The sequence below is a fragment of the Octodon degus genome, unplaced genomic scaffold (assembly GCF_000260255.1).
Source record: "Octodon degus isolate 3935 unplaced genomic scaffold, OctDeg1.0 scaffold00195, whole genome shotgun sequence".
Taxonomy (NCBI): domain Eukaryota; kingdom Metazoa; phylum Chordata; class Mammalia; order Rodentia; family Octodontidae; genus Octodon; species Octodon degus.
The window spans coordinates 3,100,943-3,123,040 of NW_004524771.1; the positions used below are offsets into that span (position 1 = coordinate 3,100,943).

At 42.7% G+C, this 22,098-nt stretch overlaps 1 protein-coding gene and 1 pseudogene across 1 annotated transcript in view; one reads left to right on the top strand and one right to left on the bottom strand.

Moving 5' to 3' along the window:
- The window catches only part of Shisa9 (shisa family member 9), a 321,503-nt gene that overhangs the window by 142,150 nt on the left and 157,255 nt on the right, over positions 1-22,098 (bottom strand). The window lies entirely within an intron of this gene.
- The window catches only part of LOC105743955, a 4,749-nt pseudogene continuing 3,007 nt past the window's right edge, over positions 20,357-22,098 (top strand).

The window sequence follows — 22,098 nt, forward strand, 5'->3', positions numbered from 1 at the left end:
GCTTTCTTCAGGCCTCCTTTTCCAGCTGTAACTTCGAAGTTGTTGCTATGTTTCATACAAAACAAATGCCACTACCCTATACCTGCAAAGAATGAGACCTCAAAACTCAGAAGGCAAAGAGAATGCACAAGGCCACCAGCAAGTCAGAGGAACGTGGTGACTCCTTGGGTTGCTGGCCCTTGACTATGCAGATGGCAACACATAAAAGTTAAGCATGTGTCAAAAAAGGGAAAAAAATGATGGCCAGTAATGACAAGAGTGGGAAATTTCACATCAGGATCCGCATGATGACAAAATCTAACAATGATCCAACAAGGGGTGTACTTTTACTCTATTCATACAGACAAAGCAACCAAGGTTTGAGAAGTCATTGCCTGCCTGAGACCACACACACAGCTCCTAAATAATCAGCCAGGACTTGAGAGCAGGTTTCTATGACTTTTCAGCACAGCCTTACATGCATATGCTCAGGAGCCAAGCAGTCCTGGATCAACTTGGACTGTTGACTTTAAAGCTCTGGGCTTCGTTTTCTTCTGTGAAATGAGGCAATAATAATGGGAAGGAATTCACTGGTTCTGCATGTGAAGCACTAAACACAGTGGTTCACACAGAGTAAGCATTGAAGTAATGCTGACCCAAATTGCTACCAGGACTCCTAGTACTCAGGCTAGAAGAAAGCTAGTATTATTGCCAGGTTCTTTACTGTTCCTCCAAGAATTACAAGATTTTTCTGTACCAGCCCACCACAGCCTAATGGTATAGCATGTGGTCTCTCATGGTGCACTCTGGTACCTGTTTCTAAGCCTCTTTCTCACCTGCCTCCAATCATTCCGTGCAACTAACCTGACTCCTTACAAGGAGGAGAACCCCAAATCAAAGCCCCTAGAGACTTCTAATCAGCTAGTACCATTTTAATGTAGAACTTCTCACTGTCTGGTGGCCAAAACCATAAAATGTTTGCTCTCTGTTTGGTCAAGAAGAGCACTGTTGCAGCAGTCAAGCGTCTTGGGTTCAAGATCTAAAATCAACTCCCTATGTGGCCATTAGAAACTCCCTTCCACTCCTTGGACCTCAGTTTCTTCCCAAGTAACATGAAATTTTGGAATAAGCCTCCAAAGACCAGTGTGTGGTTCTATTCAAGGATTTACACATTCAACCATTTACTAGTTACAAATACAGTCATTCAACAAACTCTCATCAAGGGTTTATTCCATACCTAAGACTCAAGACATACACAGCCTCCATCTTCACAAAGCTAAACTTTTACTGAGGGAAATAGGTATGAAGCGAGTGAACAAATACACAACTCAGAAAGTGATCTATTCCCTGAATAAAAATGAGCAGAATAAGAACACAGTGTAGAGAATGGGATTTTCTTAAACACAGTTACCAAGATTGGGCCCTGTGAACAGGAACCATGCAGGTAGAATTTCCATACAGTGTTCTCAGGGAAAGAGCTCCAGGTAGAAGAAATAGAACTTGCAAATGCCTTAGGTGTAGGCAAGCAAGAGTTCCTTGTGGAATATCCAAAGGCCAGAGAGGATACATCTGAGAAAGTAACAGAGTCCACATCTGATCATTTCCAAAATAGGACCTGCTGCAACTCAAAGATGCTGCTCATAGTAAGATTTAGGCACCATAAAAGTTCTTTGGAAATCTACAAGGCCACCATATGGGCAAACTTGACTTCTTCCAAACCTTCCCTCTGCCTAGCACCACCTTTTCTGTCTTCTGCACATTCCACAGTATTCAGACTGAGTATTGACCTTGCCCCAGGAACCGTCTCTGGGCCTCCAGTCTTAGCGAGGTTGAGTGCTTCACTCCATGCCCCTTCGGAGCCTACACCCCTCATGTGGTGATCTGATAGACAACTGCTGACTTAATCATTTGCCTTCCCTACTAATTTATGCATTTCTTAATGGCAAGGACCAGATCTTATTTACCTCTACATTTCATAGCTCAGGGCCTAGACATAGTAGATACCCAGTATATAGCCACATTGGCTTCCACTTATTGACTGCCTACTATGAGTGGGGCCTGCACTGAGCACTTGGAGGGAATTTTTCATTGAATTCTCTTACTCATGCTGTGACATACAGAGAATTAGCTCAACTTCTACCTATGAAAACTAAGGCTCAAAACTGCCCTGCAAATACTCAGAGAAGCAGGGGTACAAACTCATGAGCTCTTGGCTCCTAACTCCCAACCGCCAGAAGAGTGGTTCTCAAAGTATGCTTCCTGAACTAACAGTGTCAGCATCATCTAATTTCATTAAGACATGCAACTTTTTCAGACTATAGAAGGATCAACCAACATAGAAAGGAAACAGCAGAGGTAACCAGTTATAGTTTAGATAGGGACTTGTGAGAAATGCACATTCTCAGCTTCTGTGTCTGACATCATAACTTGAAACTCCAGGTGTACTGGCAAACAACCTATATTCTAAAAAGTCTTCCAAGGGTCTTTGGTACATGGCCAACTTTGAGAAACACTATGCTCAAGTGTATAGCTCCCAACATACTCCTACACAATTTGTATCCACTGACAGTAGACTGGTAAGAAAAGATTGTCACCAACTCCTGCCCTCAGGGAAGTCATTGTTCTGTATTTATTGAATGAGTTTTATACCTGTCATGCTTGGAAACACAAGATCCTTCCCACATTTAATTAAGACATGCAACTTCCACAGAATAGAGAAGGATCAGCCAACATAGAAAGGAAACAGCAGAGGTGACCAGTTATGATTTAGATAGGACAGACATATGTCCAAGGTAGAGGTTTGGGAAAGTATCAGAACATGAGACTGTACTCAGCAGCGAATCAATCTATGGAGGAGTTCATAGCTGAAAGTGCTATTAGAAGGCCAAAGGCTGCCCTGGTTGGAAGAGGTGGGTCACTGGAAGCATTCTTGTCCTTGACTCCTTCCTTCTCTTTCTCTACTTCTTGACCTCTATAGATTGATCAAGTGTCTTCTGCCAGGCCCACAGGCCATGGACAGAACCCCCACAAAAGCAAGCCAACATAAGGCTGTCTTCCTTTAAGTTGTGGATGTCGGGTATTTTGTCCCAGTGGCAGAAAAACAAAGAATACAAAACCCCTTCCCCACTTTCTGAGTTTAGCTTAGCTTAGCTTGAAAGCACAAAGGCAAATTATGTATTATGGAGTAAAGAGTGTGACTGTTCATAACCCAAAGACAGAAATGAAAACATTCCAAGTAGACACTTGCCAGTCTCCTTCTGCGAAATGAATTCCACATATCAGTTGCTAGCAAGTATGACCACAGACAATAATAAATCAGAAAAAGTCTACTCTCTCACAATGATCCTAAGATCCAGAAGCTATCTGACACAGCACTGAACTCAGTGAATAAAAAGAACTGATTGCATCTGAAGAGAGAAGGAGAGGAAGAAAAGGCACAGATATTACTGAGGACATCCTGCACTGCAGGGCATTACACCAGCTGCCTTGCATACAAGTTACTATTGTTTCTATAACACGATTACATAGTTAAATTAATATCTCTAGTTTTAGAGGAGTAAGCCAGGATTCAGAAAAGTTAAGTGAGTTGCCCAAGATCCATAGCTACTAAGAAAGAAAACTTGAATTTAACACCCAAGCTATCTGAGCACGCAGGTGATGTTCCTGTTGGCTGTATGACAATTTATCCTCATTACTACCAAATCAAAGTGTACATGTCTGAAAAAGTCTTCTACCAAGGAAAATATATTTCAGCCTCAATTTCAAAAGTATACATCTCATTTAATAGGGGAAGCAGCACCATGGTCTTGACACGGAGACAAAATAAAACTGAAGTTGGCTTCCCCTCCGACTCTGAGAAAATATTCAGAGTGTGTTTTTCTATTTTAGGCACGGTTACAACCAGAGCAGTCAAAGTGAATTAGTTTGGGGGATTTTTTTTTTCATTTTTGCCTAGTCATCTGTAAACAAGATCTATTAAAATAATTAAATGCAAATTTGGTAATTTCCGCAACATTTAACTCCAAAATAGCAGATTTTGTAAGAATGGGTATATTTAGCACTAAATTGGTTCTTAGCTTACTTTTGTCTAATGGCCTATTTGAAAGTCATCGTCTGAGGATGGGAAGTGTGAGCAGCCACGCTGCCAAATGTCCTGTGCGGTTCTCAGGTGGAGAAATGCATTTGTACCCTCACCTCAAATCAAAGAAGCATACATGGAGAATCTGCCACTCTTTACCTTCTCTCCTTTCTGTGACAATGACAACCTATTGTTTCCCAGAATTCCTTCTGCTGGCACTGTGGCAAAGGACAAAGAGAGAATGGAAAAGTGCCATACCAAGATGCCAGGACTCGGGCAGCTTCTTCAAGCCAGAGCCTTAGAGCCTCGTGAATGTGAGCTGAGGCATTACTTTACTGGGCGTGGCCTGGATCCCAGAACATCAGTGAGAAAGGCAGACAGATAAGGGAGGACCAGACAGAAGGCAAGCCACACCTCTTTAAGTCCTGTGGTGCCTCCCCTTCTGTCACAGAAGTCAGCCTCTGAGTCAGCGACACTTCCACCTGAACTTGAGTCTCCTGGTACTATTTATATCCCCCACAGTACCACGCTATGTATGCAGAGAGCTGCTTGGGAAAGATGCAAAAGGCTACAAAGGCACAAATTGGTGAGTCCAAGGAAGAAATATACTAAGTTCCCAAGTAGTTCTCAAAGTGCACCCTGGGGGGAGAAAGGGAGGTTCCCCCACCTCTCCTAGACTGACAGGAGCATAGCTATCCAAAGACAAACAAAACATTCTCCAGAGGCCTGGCTTTTTCTGTGTTCCTCAGATTTATAACCTGCCTTCACTTCTTTTCCATATACACACTTCCTGCCTTGAACTTTAATAGTTTGGGGTTTTTTTGTTTTGTTTTTTGTGTTTGTTTGTTTGTTTGTTTGTTTTGGTAGGGCAGTTTCAATAATGTATGCAGTTTTAACACATTGCATACATTCTTCCTAGTGGGTAATTGCTGTACAAGATGCGGACTTGATATCCTATTTACAAACACCATTAGAACAAATCCCTCTATTCATTAAGAGAATGTAACTATATATCTATCCTAACCACTTTGAATACACAGATACAAAATGGACAATATTGCCAGTGAAGCGGAAGACCCAATACTATTATGGACTACTGAATTCTTTTCGAATATTTTTCTGAGTTTACACACCCATAATATTTAAATGATGAGACTTAACAAAAAAAAGGGGGATACAGATGAATGTTTTTTGTTTTTGGTTTTGTATTTTAGGGAAGGGTCTACTGGATGTTCAGGGTCTCACTACTAGATCAGACTCATAGTGATCCTTCTGTTTACAGACTCCCAAGAGCTGGGATTGCAGGTACATGCCACCACGCCAAGTCTCAACTTTAATAGTTAAGTCTTTCTTTGCAATTGCTTACCTGTAAATCTATGACAGCAAGTACTCTTAGAATCACCTGTATGTGGACTCGCCTCACATATAGATAAGAACTTTACCACTAAGAAGTAGTCCTGTGTAACCACCTGCTATGGTTTGTATCTCAGGGTTCCCCCAAAGCCTCATGCAGTCATGAGGCGGCTTCTGGAGTTTGTGATCACTGTGGGTGTGAATGCTGCACCTGCCCTGGGGCAGGTAATTTGCATTTCAATGTAAGGAGAGAAAAGAAGTTAGCTACTTCAGCTGCTGCTAATCCTCCCCTGCTCTTGCTCTTTGCTGCTGCCTTGAAAAGTTGCTTTCTGCTATGTGTCAGTCTGCCTGGGACCCAGCTGAATACGGACTGAAACCTCCAGTAACTGTGAGTTAAATAAACCTTTCCTTCCTTCATTTTGAGTGTGGGGTATGTGTCCCAGCAAGGAGAGAAGATTAACCAAGACAGTGATTAATTCATGATCCAATGATAGGATTACGGCGTGAATACTGCTATGATTATGGGGTGTGAGCCCTACACCCAGCCTGAAACAGGTAGGCTGAATGCAATTTATTTTTTTTATTAATTTTATTGAGAAAGAAATAGCATTGAGACAGTTTCAAAACAGGTTAGTAGGACAGTTACAATAATTAATACATTGCATATTTTTGTCTTCATAGTAGTTATTATAGTACAAGATACAGACATGATATCTTATCTAAACACTATTAGTACAGATCTTTCTTCTCATTGAATTGAGAGAAAGTAGCTATATATCTATCCTAACTGTTTTGTATATACAGATACAAAATGGTCCTTCATTTATAGCTCCATTTTTGTGTAGTTTGGTCAGAAACGGGTATTCCATTGCCATTTAAATACTGTAGGTTGGGGCTGGGGAGATGACTCAGTGGAATAAGTGCCTCTCTGGCGAGCGCAAGGGCCTGAGTTCAATCCCCGGTTCCGCCCAAATAAATAAATAAATAAATAAATATTGTAGGTGCATGAATTCAGCAAAATAACCCAATGTAGCCCAGTAGTCCATAATAGTAGTGGGTTATCTGTGAGACTGGCAATGTCAGAAGTTGTTGACTTGAGCATTTTACAGCTCAACATATTAGTATAGCTTTATTTTTTATACCTCATTTTTATACTTTTCAGCTGGATGGTTAAGACCAAGATAAAGCAAGACCTATATAACAAGAAATGTAACTTTTGTATCTGCCAAGGTCAGTCAAATCCCCTCAGGATTTACCCTGAAACCCGGCACAACAATTTGTAGATCTTTTGTCAGTGTCAGCCATGTGGATGAGTCATGGCCATTGCTTAACCAATTTGCACCCTGCTCTAGGGACCTCTCCAGACCCAGCCCAGGCCTGGGGTGTGTGTGAGAGAGCTTGTGCTCTGCTGCACCTGCCGGATCCCTCTGGATCCATCCCAGGCCTGGCATACAGGCCTGGTGTGAAACTCTGCAGCTGAAAACCCTGCAGAGAGGCTAGGGGCCAGAACCACCCAGCTAATCCAGATGCAAAACATCTTGCCAGGGGTCACCCAGGGTTCACTTCTATGGGCTGCAGCAGGTGGAAGCTGAGCACAGCAGCCAGACCCCAGCCAGGCACATTGGAATGAATTCAAACTCAGGAGATTCCTACCCAGTAAGCTGAGGCACTTTGCTAGGTCCAGGTCTATAAGAGCATCGTCCCTCTTTCTCTTTTGACTGAGAGAGGGGGCAGAAGATAGTAACTGGGGTAGTACCTAGTCTGACTAGATGACTGCAATTTACATCAGGGAGAGAGCCTTCCTCATGCTCACTCTCTCTGCCTCTGCCACTGCTGCCTCTGCTCCCGCCTTTTTGCTCTTGCTCTTTTGCTGTTTTCCACTGCCATGAACTGCTGCCCTCTGCCATGTGCCAATCTGCCTTGGAGCCAGCTGAGTATGGATGGAAACTATGAGCTAAATAAACCTTTACTCCCTTGATTTTGGGTGACAGGTATTTTGTCCTAGCAAAATACCAAGAGTACCACCTTCTGCTAATATTTATTATAATTTATAATGAATCAGTGAATGTGTCATACATTACTTGGTTGATCTTTTCCAAAACCCTGACAGATGAATCTTATCATCCCTACTTTGTAGATAAACAAACTGAGGCCCAGAGATGGCAGAGTTGGACTTTGTAAAAACCCTCTGCTGATGGAAAGGTAAACTCTACAATGAAAGTATCTCCCATTAAGTTGTACTGCCACCTGAGATTAAAATAAAGTCCTAGGCCAAGACCCAGAACAACAATAGTCTAGCCACTAAACTGGCCAGCCAACCTGGTGTTCCCCCACCTCTCCTCTGCTGCCCACTAGACCCAAGCTGTTGTCCCCAGGGAAACCTCAAGGTCATATTCCTTTCTAATCTATCTCAGGCTGCCATACAAGAAAGTAAGAGGTATGATCAAATAGTACATTAAATTTTAAAATATCTGTTTTCAAAAAAAAATTTCAATGCTACAATAAAATATTGCCATTAATCCCCCTCAAATTACTCTCCCTCATTTTTAATACACTTATCCCACCTTTCTTCCCTATTTCTGAAGCAATTCTGGAAGTCCTCTTTCATAAGTGTTTCTGGGCTGCCTCAATGTCCAGAATTGGTTCATAATGCTTACAGAAATTTCTGTCAGGCAGGAGGATCATTCCTAGTTCAAGACAAGCCTCTGTTACAAACTGAGTTTAAGGCCAGCCTGAACTGTGTCTCAAAAAGACAAAAGAAGGGTTGGCAAGATAGCTCAACAGACTAAGGGCCTGCTTAGGCAAGCACAGGGGCCTAGTTCAATCCCTTGAACCACACTCCATGCCAGCCCCAGCCCCAGGCACACTGAGACAGAGGCCAAGTCTGTGTGTGGGTGGTGCATGACTGTAATCCCAGTACTGGGGAGGCGAAAAACAGGAGGATCACTACGAGTGGATGCTGTGTAGTGAGATCCTGCACAGAAGAAAAAATTTTTAAAAGAACAGAAAAGAAAGCCAGCCAGCCAGCCAGCCAGATAGCTCAGCAGATTAAAGCCCCTGTTTAGGCAGGTGCAGGAACCAGAGTTCAATTCCTGTCATGTCATGCCTGCCTTGCCCCTGGTACATGCTGAGAGAGCAATTGAGACTGGGTGTGGTGGCATGCACCTGTAATCCCAGTGCTTGGGAGGTTGAAAACAGGAGGATCACTATGAGTCCAATCTGTGTAGTGAGACCCTGTAGACCCTGTACTAAATACATTAAAATAAGTAAATAAGAAAAAAATTTCTGCGAAATATAATTGCTGTGTATCCTCATCCACCTCATTCAGCAGATCTGCCACTATATGACTTCTGGCTCTAACCCACAATCGAAATGACCATGAAATATAAACATTTTTCATGAATTCAGGACATCAAGGCAGCTATGACAACTAAAGACTTCAAGAAAAGACTTCCAGAACTACTTCAGAAAGCTTGGAGAATGAGATGTGTGTTCAAACCAGGGGAAGAGGTATTTTGAGTGGAATTAACGGTCCTATGTCTTTTATGATCATGAACTTTTAAAATGTAGACATCTACTCTATTTTAAATCATATCTCATAGGTTCTTCCCTCATACTACTGTTACCACAATTACACTTCTGAAACCAGAAATCTTATCCTGTTATTCTATACACACACACACACACACACACACACACACACACACACACAGTCCTTGTAACAGTTTCTGCTTATCTTCATTCGGTAATCTTCCTCTTGACCAAACAAACCCATCAAGCCCATTCTCCTGCTTCTCTGTAGCCATCCTGGCCTTTCTCAAGCAGATCTCAGGTCAGACCTTGCCACCTTGGAGATCATACAACGCTTTCGCATTTCCCTAGGATGTCCTTCCAGCTTCTCTCCAACTGCGTTTCCCCTGTACCTCACCCTCATCCTTTAGATCTCTACTACAACATCATATGCACAGAGAAAAATCCTCAAACAAGCTGGGGTCAGCTCTCTAAATATGGCCTACTTGATCTTTTCTAAAGTTGTTTCCTTTAAAAAAAAAAAAAAAAGGAACACATCCATATAATCCATAAGACATCTTTCTATTTCTGAGGAAACTATGAATTAGCTCATTGCAAGAGGAAAGAAGTTTGAACCCCCTGACCTCCTCTAATGCCTGCTTAGTGGTAAGTTACCTTGGGCAAGGGGCTTGAGTGCTCTACTGTAATTCCCATATCTATAATCTAGAGTTATTCCCAATCTCCCTCCTTCTCTCTTGTCACTAGACTGGGACCATCATGGTGCAGAAGATGCCATATGTGCCTTGCTCAGAATCTCTTTTCCAGAAAATGTCTCTACCCCACAAGCTGCTATGAATAATGGTGCCCATTGGTTCCTGCCTACTTCCTCTACCGAAAACTTGGTCCCACAAAATGAGAGCTACCTCTCCAATAAGACTGCTCCCTCCAGTCCCCTAGAGGGAGTTAATGACTCATTAACACAGGAGTACAGTAGGCCAAGACTTCACCTCAACATGGGACCAGCTCAGAGATAACACTGATGCTTAAAGTCTGTATGGAATCCTGCTGAATACCACATGGCCATTTTCTGGATTTCTTCCTTTGTATAGTGTTGCTGGTATGGGTTGTGCCTAGATGTCCCCCCAAAAGCCTCCTTTTCAGAGGTGGCTGAATCTAGAGTTTGTGACTGATTCATGGTCCAATGCTTGTAGTAAGGGTGTGAGTACTACTACACTCACCCTAGCGTGGGTAGCCTACATACAATATGCTTGCTTTTTGCTATCTTCTGCCACATGAGCTGTTTCTCCTCTGTGACACCCCTCTGACAAGCCACCCTGCTCTGAAGCCAGCTGATTAGGGACCAAAACTTCTCCTATCTATAAGTCAAAGAAATCTTTCCTACCCTAACTTTGGGTGTATTTTATCTCAGCAATAATAAAAGTAACTAATAGTTGCTTTCTTCCCTACCTTTGTCAGTCAGGAAAGTATCCCTTAAAAACTCACTTGAACAAAAATCTCCACCTAAGATTTCCTCTTAGGAGATCAGTCTAAGAAAATACAAAGCAAGGTGCTCTGGCTTTACATAAATCATCTCAAATAATGCACACAATAACCCTAAAACAGGGCCATTGTATAAATAAGGCATAAGACTAAGAGAAAGCAAGCAACCTGCCCAAGCCTGAGTCTTACAATATCTCCATTGTTGGAAGAACCATCCAGCCTTATGAACCTCCCATGAACCATACAGACAGGGAGGGGCAGAGGAGAAATGATGTCTGCTTTTTCTTCACCTCTTCCTTCACCACACGATAGGTAGTCTCACTGTTGACTCTCTTTCCCTGAATCTGCTGGGGCAGGAGGAAACCCCAGGCCACTTGGTACATCAGGTGTGATATGGGTAGACACATATACTTGTCACTGGTTGTTAGGGAGGCAAAATCTGGGTGAGGCTGATAGAACAATTCAATAGAAATGTCGGCTTGAACCAGCTTTCACCTTGGGAAGTAGTGAAGGAGTGACAGACTCCCTCGGGAAGAAAACAGTTCTTCTCTAAAACATGTGCCTTGGTAATCTCTGGACAGGAGGAACTCACCATCTTTTCTTTATTCCTATTCTATTTATAAATGCCTTTTAGGCAACACAGTTCAGCAACCCTCATGTCCCACATGGACAAAAGACCATTTCAGAAAATACTATTATTGCCTCCCCAGCATCCATTCTCCTTTGAACCATACCCTGCTTCTCATTTAGGGAATTTATCTCTGCTCCAATCTCAGCACTGTGGCTTGGGCAGTACTGACCCCCCCCCAGCCCCCGCATTTAAGGAGTGATCTTCATGCATTCCCTGGCCAGCAACTGGCTCAGGGAAGGACACATGACCCCATTTAAGCCAGTGGAAATAAGAAAATCCTAGGACCTGGGCAAAAAGCACTTAAAGAAATATTCTGTCTTTCCTGAATGTTATGTGCTGAAGATGGAAATTTTCTATAGCTGCTCCAAATGTCTTTAAACTAAAAGAAAATCATGGAAGTAGGAAAATTCACTTAGAAGTCCCAAGATATAAAACTATCACAGTGGAAGGGCAAAGTAGGAGGAAACCAGGTCTTTATTATAAACCCTACCAAATTTAAACATTATCTCTTGGTTTTCCTTGTCACTTTAGTAAAAAAGTTGCATGTATTACTTAAGCCACAGTAATTCAGGTTTCCCTTTTGTAAACAATGAGAAAAACCTTAAATGATATATTTCTACTGTGTGTGTTCACCAGTGAATTCAATGTTTCTGCTAACTCTCACATCTGCCTCAAAAAACTGGAAGCTACAAGTTTCCCTGTCCTTCCCGTCTTGGGGTGTTGCTGTGGTGTTTGTGGTTCTTGTCATTATTGTTGCCTGGGCAGTTGTCTAATGAGTTATTGGTTACTCCTAAGTATGACAAAACACTGAAAAGACCTTTAATGAAGCCTGGTGGTACTCGTAATCTCAATCCTGAATGTGGATTAGGGTCAGAAAACTGCATCCCAGCAGCAAAGCATACAGACTCACTGGATAAACCTAGGTGATCAGTAGAAACCTCCTCAAGAGCTATATTGAAAAATATTCTGAGATCCAGTCCTGCATAGGAGCAGAGGAGCATTGTGATGCCCAAGTGCAGTCATACGACACAGTTATCCCGCCCATGCATGGTTCTGTTTTCTGTGGTTTTGATGACCTGCCACCAATAAAAAGGGTGAGTATAGTGCAGTGAGATATTTTGAGAGAAACATTATAAAATTATTACAGTGTATCATTATTTTTTTATTTCACTATTATCCTTGATCTCTTACTGTACTTAATTTATAAATCATACATATCGTAGGTATGTACACGTGGCATATACCACAGGCATATGCTATCAACACCATCTGACCTTTTAGACATCCTGGGGGACTTAGACTACAACCACCTGTCGATAGGAGAAACTACATATATTTTAGCTACTTCAAATCAAAACCACACCTTAAAGGTTTGTTGCAATGTTCAACTTTCCTTGCAGCCAGACAGTTCTCCCTCCTGTTGTATCTAAATAATTCATAACGCAATTTTAGCCTGGCTCTCCTTCGTCTATTCACAGTGGCCATGCGGGCTGGCCTGTCAACCCCTCCAGCCCTTCCGCATTCATGACGAAGAATGCTATGAAGCCATCGTCCCCATCTAGTCCTCTTCCTTGTGCTAAATGATCCCTTGCCACAGCTTTGGGTTTCAATGGAGACAAGGAATTCCCTTTCCATATTAAATGACTGTGAAGCCTAGACTGGCAAAGCAGCTCTGCCTCGGGGCTCACATTTTAAATCTATTCTTGAGTACAGTGAGCATTCCTTGGATTAAATAAAAGGAAACTAAGAATCATTATGGAAACTCCAAACTTCCAAAATTTAGTTCTATGGCCTCAAGGTTTATATCCATCCACAAATTGAATTCTCATTCCCAATGTAATAGTGTTAGGTAGATGTGCTTTTGGGAGATGACTGGTCATCGGGATGGAACCCATGTAAATGAATTAGTGTCCTTATGAGGAGAGACATGACAGCAAAAGATCTCTCTCTTGCCTATCTGAGGGTACTAAGAAAAAGCCTCTTTGAAGCAGGAAGTGAACCCTCACCAGACACTGTATCTGTTTGATTTTTATCATGGACTGTCCAGCCTCAGAACTGTGAGAAAGCAATGCTATTAAAGCTATTCAGTCCAGACATTCTGTCACAACAGCTCAAAATGACTAGGACACTTGCTTCAACTGAGTATCTATTCTGCATCTCTAGTGACAGCCAGCAGACAGCTAAACCTGGACAGCACTCGATCACTGAAAGCATTAACTGAGGATCCTGGTAAATCACAACTAAAGAAAAGGAATCCCCACGTGCAAACACGCCATGCCACGCTTCCTCTACCACCTACCCCTTTTTTTGGAAATGTCCTCTCCCCAGAAGCCTGTCTTGGCAAAGCTGTAAGTCACCAGGTCCCACCTTCTTCTGTCAGGTTTCTCTTGCTATAGCAAAAATAAATGACTTCCAAGGAGGAAAGATTTTTCATAGAAGTACGAAGAGTGCTTTTGGTATTTTCTTTATTAATACCTACTTAGATTACATTCAAGTGTTCAAAAAGAATAAAAGGCTCATGTTGGCTTGTGGTTTCAGAGGTTCCAGTTTGTGCTCGCTCATCCTTCTACTTTGGCCCTGTGTGGTACAAGGCAGCATGGCAGGAGTACACGGCGGAGCAAAGTTACTCACTTCATCGCAACTGGGAAGCAGAGACACAGAGAAGAGGCTGATATCCTAAAAGCCCCTGGAGGGCACGACCCCAGTGATACCACTTCTTCCCCTGAAGTTGAACCTCCTAACCATCCCACCACCTCCCAGTAGCACCCTCAGGTGTACACTAAACCTTTGATACATGGGCCTTTGGGATGCTTCAAGACCATGGCATCCACACCCATCAAGGGGCAGATATTAGGCCCACACTAGAGCAGTGGGATACTTTCTGGGACTTTAAATTTTGAACAAAACAAGGTGGAGATAAATGTAGGATCTGTCAGCGTGGCAGTGTTGAGGTAGAACTGATGAACTCCCTGCTTTCTGACATACATACCTGGAATTTCTCTGGGCCCTGAGTCCCTAGACTTCCCTCCTTTTAGGCAAACAATACATTCTCATTTCCATAACGCTAAATGGGGCTGATTTCTTGTGTTTGCATCAACAAACACTAATGTGTAGGGTTAACATTCCACGAAGGTGTTCTCTAGGTTTTTAAAACCTTCATTATATATTTCAAAAATAACCATGTCACACATGTGCTGGCATTGTTTAAGAGTTTAGTCCTGGAAAATGATGGCAAAGATTCTCTATGTATAAACCAAACGATTTCATGGCAAGAGTTTTTGTCAAGGAAACACAGTAATCTGAAATTGCTTTTGTGATGTTGATCTAATGTCTCATTAAAATTAGGCAATTCAAAGGGAATGCAAATGCCATCCAACTGAGCAAGCATCATCAGCAGAAACTGTCTTCCCCGGGAAAGGCATTGTTTAGGGGGTTGTCCTGACTGGCACGACCAGCTTCCTCTTGTTAAAGCACGGTTGCAAAATAAGAAAAAGGAGGAAAGAAAAGAAAAAGAGAGTGAACATAATTTGCTAATTGCACAGTACAAATCACTGAACAGCAGAATGGGCTTTGTGTTGTCATTTTTAATGACCCACCTCTTTTTCTTGGTTACTTTAGTTCATCCTCCTAGCATGCTGATCACAAACAAAAACAATAATATGTAGAGAACGCTTATAGCAGCCGAGGCATTGTAGAAAGCAATTTACCTTCATTACCTGAACCCTTCTTTGCAAGATGCTGTGAAGTGAGGTTCACAGTCCTCCACGTCTCCCAGATGAGAAGTGAGACCTACGGATGTGTAAAGTGCAGCCTCAACAACAGCAATGTGGCACCTAATGTGTTTTCTGTGTCCCGGGGGCCGTGCTAGAATTTACACGTAGGTCCAGTGTCATGTTTGACCTTCACCAGAATCATCTGAGTGAGCTTCTTCACCCCATTTCACAGAAGCAGCAGCTGAGGTTCAGAGAGATTAAGTGACTTACACGAAGTCATTCAGAAGCTTCAGAGCCCTGGCCAGCTAGCTGCTGCTGTCCTGGCTTTTAACCATTCCATTTTTCTCTGGAGAAGATCAAATGTGCCCTCCCCTTTAACCCTTGCAGTTAAATTGAATTCTTTTTGGAAGATTTTAAGCATTCCTGCATCTAGTGCCTACTACTCTAGTGCCCTCCTGAGTTGCTGCAGGATTAAATGAGTTGACATGTAATCTATCAAACACTTAGAACAGGGCCCAGCACGTACTGAATGCTATATACGTATTTGCTCTTTTTCCTTTTTTCTTTTTTGACCATTACCATTAAGAGCATCAAACTTTGTTTCCAAATATCTTATAAGCACCTTATTCATGTGTTCCTTTCGATCATTCTGGTTCTATTCAGTACAGTCAGTCTCCTGCAGTTTCTATTGCTTAGGTTTCTATTTATCCTTCCTGGCTTCTTTTTTTTCTGTAATTTTTTATCTATTCATTTTCTTTGTTAAAATTTTTTTGACTGACACATAATAACTACATATTTATGGGACACAATGTGGTATTTCTATTCAGGTCCACATTGTATAATGTTCAAATCAGGGTAATTAAGATATCCATCGCCTTAAACATTTATCATTTCTTTATGTTAAGAACATTCAAAGTGCTCTTTTCTAGCTATTTTGAAATATACAGTGTGTTTTTGTTAATTGTAGTCACCAACTATACAAGAGAACACTGGAACTTGCTCTTCTTCGCTCTGACATTATACTCATTAACCAGTCTCTCCATTTCCCACTCTGTTCTACTTTCCCAGCCTCTGTTAACCACTATGCTGTTCTCAACTTCTACAAGATCATTTTTTGAGATTTCATAGATGAGTGAAAACACATATTTCTTATCCGTATGTGTCTGGCTTATTTCATTTGACACATTGTGCTCCAGGCTTATTCATGTTGTTACAAATGACAGAATTTCATTCTTTTTATGAGTAAATAGTATTCCCCTGGGTCTATACGCCACATTTTTCTTTATCCATTCATCCAGTATCATTTAGGTTAATTTCATATCTTGGCTACTGTGAACAGTCCTAAAATAAATTTGACTTGTGTTGGCCACATTTTTATCATTGTAGTTTAGCTTGCTCTATATCTTTCCAAGTAAAATTTGCATATGGCTTTCTTTTATGTAAACCAGACTTCTGCTACCAATTAAGCTAAATTTCTCAAAAGGCTGTAGTTAGAAGTAACAGTAGTGGTACCCTGGTTTTTGTCTGGAGTCTCCTTCTAAGCTCATTTAACCTCTCAACTGAGGCTGCCAGGACAGTCCTGATTCTTACTGAGCATCTTTCTTTCACCAGGCTAGAGGAGCTGCTACTTTTCAACTAGGCAGGAAAAGTATAGTAGAAGTCTGTGGAGTGAAGGCACATGGCAAGTGTTAGGGTAACAATGTCAAACACACAGGAAACAACTAACCTATAGAGATGAAAATTACATTGATTCTTGAAAGACAAAGCAGAGAATGTAAAGGAACAAAGGACTGCAGATGCTATGGCTCATGCTACCTAGTGAACCGTCAAGAAGGCCATCCAACCTCTTACAGGTTTGGAACTGACAGTACGGGGAGGGGAGACAATGGGGAAATGGGACAAAGACTGGATGTGGGGCTGCAAACCTTTGCTTTTGTTCTGATTCAGTTACTTACAAGCCACATGACCTTCCAGCAACACAGCAAACCTGTGTTGTTCCAAATCTAGAAAACAGCAGGAGGGTGTATCATGAGGAGAGGGTTTAAGTAAAAAGACAGGTTAATGAGTTTTGTCACATAAAACTTTAGCCTGATACATCAAATAAAGATGCCCCTATCTGGAATGTTTTCTGAGGCAAAATAGCATCTAGAAAGAACACAGGATCTGATGTTAGACCACTAATTCTCAGCAGGAGATGACTCTGACTCCCCAGTGGATAGTCAACAACATCTAGATACTGTTGACTATAGCAATTATAGTGGGAGAAATCTCTGGGAATCTAACATATAGAACCCATGCATGTTACTAAACACCCTCTAATGTACAACATAATCTCCCACTACAAAGAATGATCTGTCCCAGGACGTAAATAGTACTGAGGTTGAGCAATGCTGATTAGATCAATCCTGGTTTTGTCTTACTAGTTGTGTGAGTTTTGGAAATCTACCTTTTCCTTGGGCCTTACTTCATCTTCCGTGAAATGGGAATCAATAATGCCTGCCATATAGATTTGATGAAGATTAGCTAGGATATGTGTGAATTCCTTGTGTAGAGGAGACAACAGATGGTCTCAATAGATATTAACTGAACAGGCTACTTATGTCTATCATCCCCAATAATCTCTAAGCTATTTCTAGGACCAAAAGGATCCCTTAGGAAATCCAACCTTAGCCTATGTTCCTTGAAACTGAAGTGCCTGTTCCTCTTAGAAGCTCTTAGAGGCATCAGACAGAACAATTTGGATTCAAAAGACCTTCCCACAGTTTCAAGGCATGCAGATAGCCTTAGGGTCCAGTGGCTTCAGGACCCAAAGGGCAGGCAGGTTTCTTTTGCCATGCAAGACCTTCTGTTTCTAAAGGGGCCAATACCAGGTGCTAGAGATGGGAACATGGCAAATAATGGAAACTTTCCAAGTATGTAATTATGTGGTATGTTGACTTCATTTTGCCACCCAAGCAGATGATTAGGAAATTTCCATGGCCCTGCTCTGCTTCTTCAGTGGTCCTACCTCCCACATGTGGGTCAGGGAGATGAGCTGCCTGCCTATTAGCTGGGCTGACCACACATCCTTACCCTGATGCTTTGTGCAGTGTGCTGGGATACGCTGGTGGGAGAGCAAGGGTATGGGCTTTAAATGGATGCATGTACCTTTACCACAGGCCGGATTTGCTTTCTTCCCTACCAATTGCACAGAAGCAGAGAAAACAAGCAGTAAGAATAATAGTATTTCTGCAAGTGGTTTAAACTTTCTGGCTAAAGAATGTCTCCCTTGGGTTGGTCCAGCCAGACTGGGATGGAGAGACAAAGGATAGTTCTGACAGTATAACGCATCTACAGGCTAATTTAAACTCTCAAGGTTTAGTATGCAAGAAAAGCACCATTAGAACCTTGTTTTAAAATGTACAGTTTTGGACTGACTCTAACCAGATGGGTAAAGGGAAGGGCTGATATATCTGCACACTTGGAGAAATGCTGCTCTGATCCACTGCTTCCCAAACTTGGCCTTACTTCAGATTTACCTACAGGTCTTTGGATTCATTTCCGGAAGTCACCATAACAAATTGCCACAAACTCCATGGGTGAACAACAGAAATGTATTCTCTCACAGTTCTAGAGGCCACCATCTAAAATCAAGAAGTCAGCAGGCCTGGTTCCCTCTGGAGACTCTGAGGGATATGTTGTATGTCTCTCTTCTTTCTAGGCTTTGTTGGTCCTGGGAGTGGTAGCTTCAGCATTCTAATGGCTGCCTCTATCATCACATGGTCTTCTTCCCTGTTGGTCTTTTCCCCTTATCGTCTTCTACAAAAGGCAAATTGTCTCAGGTCTTGAAGCTAATTTGAATCCATAATGATCTCACCTCATGACCATTACCTTAACAACACCTTCAAAGATCTCTTTTCCAAATGAGATCACAATCATTCACAGGTACTAGGTGATCACCATTATTCAACTAGCCAACGCACATGGCAGAGCCCCGAACCCATAGTTTCTGAGTCAGTAGGTTTAAGGTAGGTCCAGAGAATCTGAATTTCTGACAAATTCCCAACTGATCCTGATGCTCCTGGCCCAGGTATCACACCTGGAGGGCCACTGCCCTAAGCAAATGTCCCCCAGCCAAGTGATTTCCTGTCCTGGAATTAAGCAAATGTCAGAGGTCTACACTGAAGAGAACTAGGAAAGATGACAAAGATGTTTTGCCCTCATCTTTCATCCTTGATCACATAATGAATTCTTGCCCTCCTCCTCATGACCTCAATTAATTCTCAGAAAGCAGCAAGTCCTGTTGTACAAAAATGAAAAGGAAGAGGTTGAACTAAGTCAGACCTGCCTCTGCATTTCTGATACACATGTGAGTTGTATGAACTATTTCATCTCTTTGAGTCTCTTTCCTCCTTTGCAAAGTGGGTATCAGGACACTGACTGACCCAATCACAGTTCCTGAAAGGACAGACAGATTGAAATGACACACATACATATAGCAAAAGTTACAGCTGCCAATCACAGCAGGCCGGCAGTCCTACTGAGTGACCCAGAAGCAGATGCATGATGTGGGACCAAAGGAAAAACTCCATCTCACTAGCTGTGTGAGTTTTAGCAAGAGACCTTTTCCTTGGGCCTTACTTCATCTTCTATAAAGTGGGCATCAATAATGCCTTCTATATAAGCATATAGATTGCCTTCTGCATGTTTAGCAATGTGATGACTGACTGAAAAGCTGCATATCCTGCCCCATCACTTCCTCTCCTGGCCTGGCAAAGCCTCACACTCCCCTAGCCCTCCCATCATGAAGCTGCTGCCTGCCCTGTCTCTAGAACCATGGATGGCAATAATCACACCAGATGTTTCCACACTCTTCTGAGTCTCCTGAGGATGTGCCTCATTAGCTTTGATCTGGCAGGCTTACCTGCCTTGAGTCCCAGGTTTATTTCCATCCATCACTTCTCACCATCACTAAAGCAGCTTTGACACTTTTGGGACACTGGGGAGATGGCCTGGGTTCCCTGACCACTAGGAATCTGATGGGTCCTGAAGCCCCCAGAAGGGACTGAGCGGGAACCAGGGACAAGGGATCAATCTATGTTCCGGCTCTGTGGAGAAACAAGTTTCTCTCGTGAGCACCCCTGCCTTACTAGGAACATTGACAAGGCCCTGGGCAACTCAAGAGGAGCTGCTGGGAGTGAGAAAACCTGGGTTCCAATCACAGCTGCATCACCAGTATCCAACCTCCAGAAGCCTCAGTGGCTCCTTCTGTAAAGTGGAGATAATGAGAGACACTGCCTCCCAGAATACTGAGAAGTGCAGTGAAGTCTCCTGCATGTACATGCTAATCAGAGGCCAGCCTTGCATGCAGGAAGCACGCAGAGGTCCTTGCTAGCCAACTCTTATCCTTTCTATGGGAACAGCAAGGTACAGAAGCACAGGTCCACAAAACACAAATGTCTGCGCAGATGACTCTTGCCCATCTTTTAAAGCTTGGTGTGAAATAATCATAACAAGATTTACTGTCTCGGCTACTTTGAAGCATGCTGCTCTATGCATTGAGTACACATCTCTAGAACCTTAACATTCCCAAAGGATAAGTACACAGGCTTGATGTGTTCACTCCTGGGAACTTCAGAGCACCTGGAACTGGATGGCGGGTTACTCAAGGGAAAGAAAAACCAGATCAAGGAGAAGGTAGGTGGGCAGAAGGGATCTTGAGACATATCATGCCCAACCTCTTCCATTCCTGAGCCCCCAGAGAAGGCAGCTGTGAGGCCCTCCTCATGACAAGATACACCTGGGTCCAAATCCCAGCTCTGTGTAACCTTAAGCTGGTATTTGTTATTTTTCAGCCCACCTCCCCTCATCTGTGAAATAGGGAGAAAAACAACACCAAAGGTCACTAACGAGCTCCTGAAGAGCTCAGCAAATAGTGACTGATAGACAGGTGTCAGCTATGTTGCTCAGAGAATCCTACCCTGACCCTCCAGCTTCCTGTCTTTTTTGAAACTGGTTAGCATAGTCTCATTTCGCAACTCGGAGTCCTCATTAGAACAGGAATGCCTTGCCCTGCTGAAAAAGACTGCCCACCACCGCGGCACATTCACATTTTCTTTCATATGCCTGAGAATGTCCCTCCCCCCAGAGAGACTGCAAACAAGAATCACCCCGAAAATCTGCCCGCCAACCCAGAGTCAGGCCCCAGCCTGGCCAATCACATGTGCTCACCCTGCGATGGTTTCCTAGGTAACCAGTACTCCTGTGCCAACCCAGAGAGACTGGGTGCTGGGCAAGGGGAGGCTGAGTGAAGAGAGGAAGAGCTACAGAGAGACAGAGTGACAGCGACAGAGTCATGGAGACAGGCAATGCAGGCAGGTACATGGGGGAAGAAACAGGAAGGACAACAGGAGGAGAAAGGAGAAATCCTAACTCTCTCTTGCTGTGTTCACACATGTATATGCACACATGTACACACAGCTACTTGAAGGGGTTGATCAAATTTAAGGGAAAATAGCTAAACCACAATATAAAAATGGAAGGTCCCAGATGGTGGGATTTTTCAGCCCCCACCCCCACCCATTCATTCAGGCTGCTGTGCCAATATGCCCTAAGCAGAGTGGCTTATAAACAACGGAAACTTAGTTCTCAAGTTTCCAAGGCTGAGAAGTCTGAGATCAAGGCACCAGCAGATTAGGTGTCTGTCAAGGATCCCTTCCTTTAGAGGGCAAATTCTCACTATAACTTGGCAGAGGGAAAAGTCGAAGGACCTCTTGACCATTTCATAAGAGCACAAGTTGTATGCAGCACGGAGCCCTGGTGGGGAGCACTTCCTAAAGGCCAAATCTCCTGGTACCCTGATCTTATAGATTAGGTTTCATGACATGTATGGCATCCTCACTATTATGGCACATGCATACACAGAATTACATTTATATATAAGCACATATGAGCTTATACACATACACACACACACACACACACACACACACACACACACACCTAGACCCATATAGCCATCACAAGTTACTGGAGAAAATGTTTTTCTTAGTGGCCCAGTCAAAATATTTGTTGGGATTTGAGAAATCAGGTGAGGCATAATGTTCAAAGATCTCAAGGATAACAAACACGAACTGGAGTTTTATACCTTTTCATTTACGTTCTTTTCCTGGCTATGAACACCATGCCTCACCAGGTTGGCACAGAGTCCTCTCTCCCACTTTTCGTATAGTAAAATCACTCAGTCAGTAGTAAGTCTTTTTCAGCAATAACAGAAGCAAAGATGGGTGGGGATTTTAAGCAGTTAATATTACCTCAGCATTTTTACATCAGATATGCAAACTTAATGAAGGTTG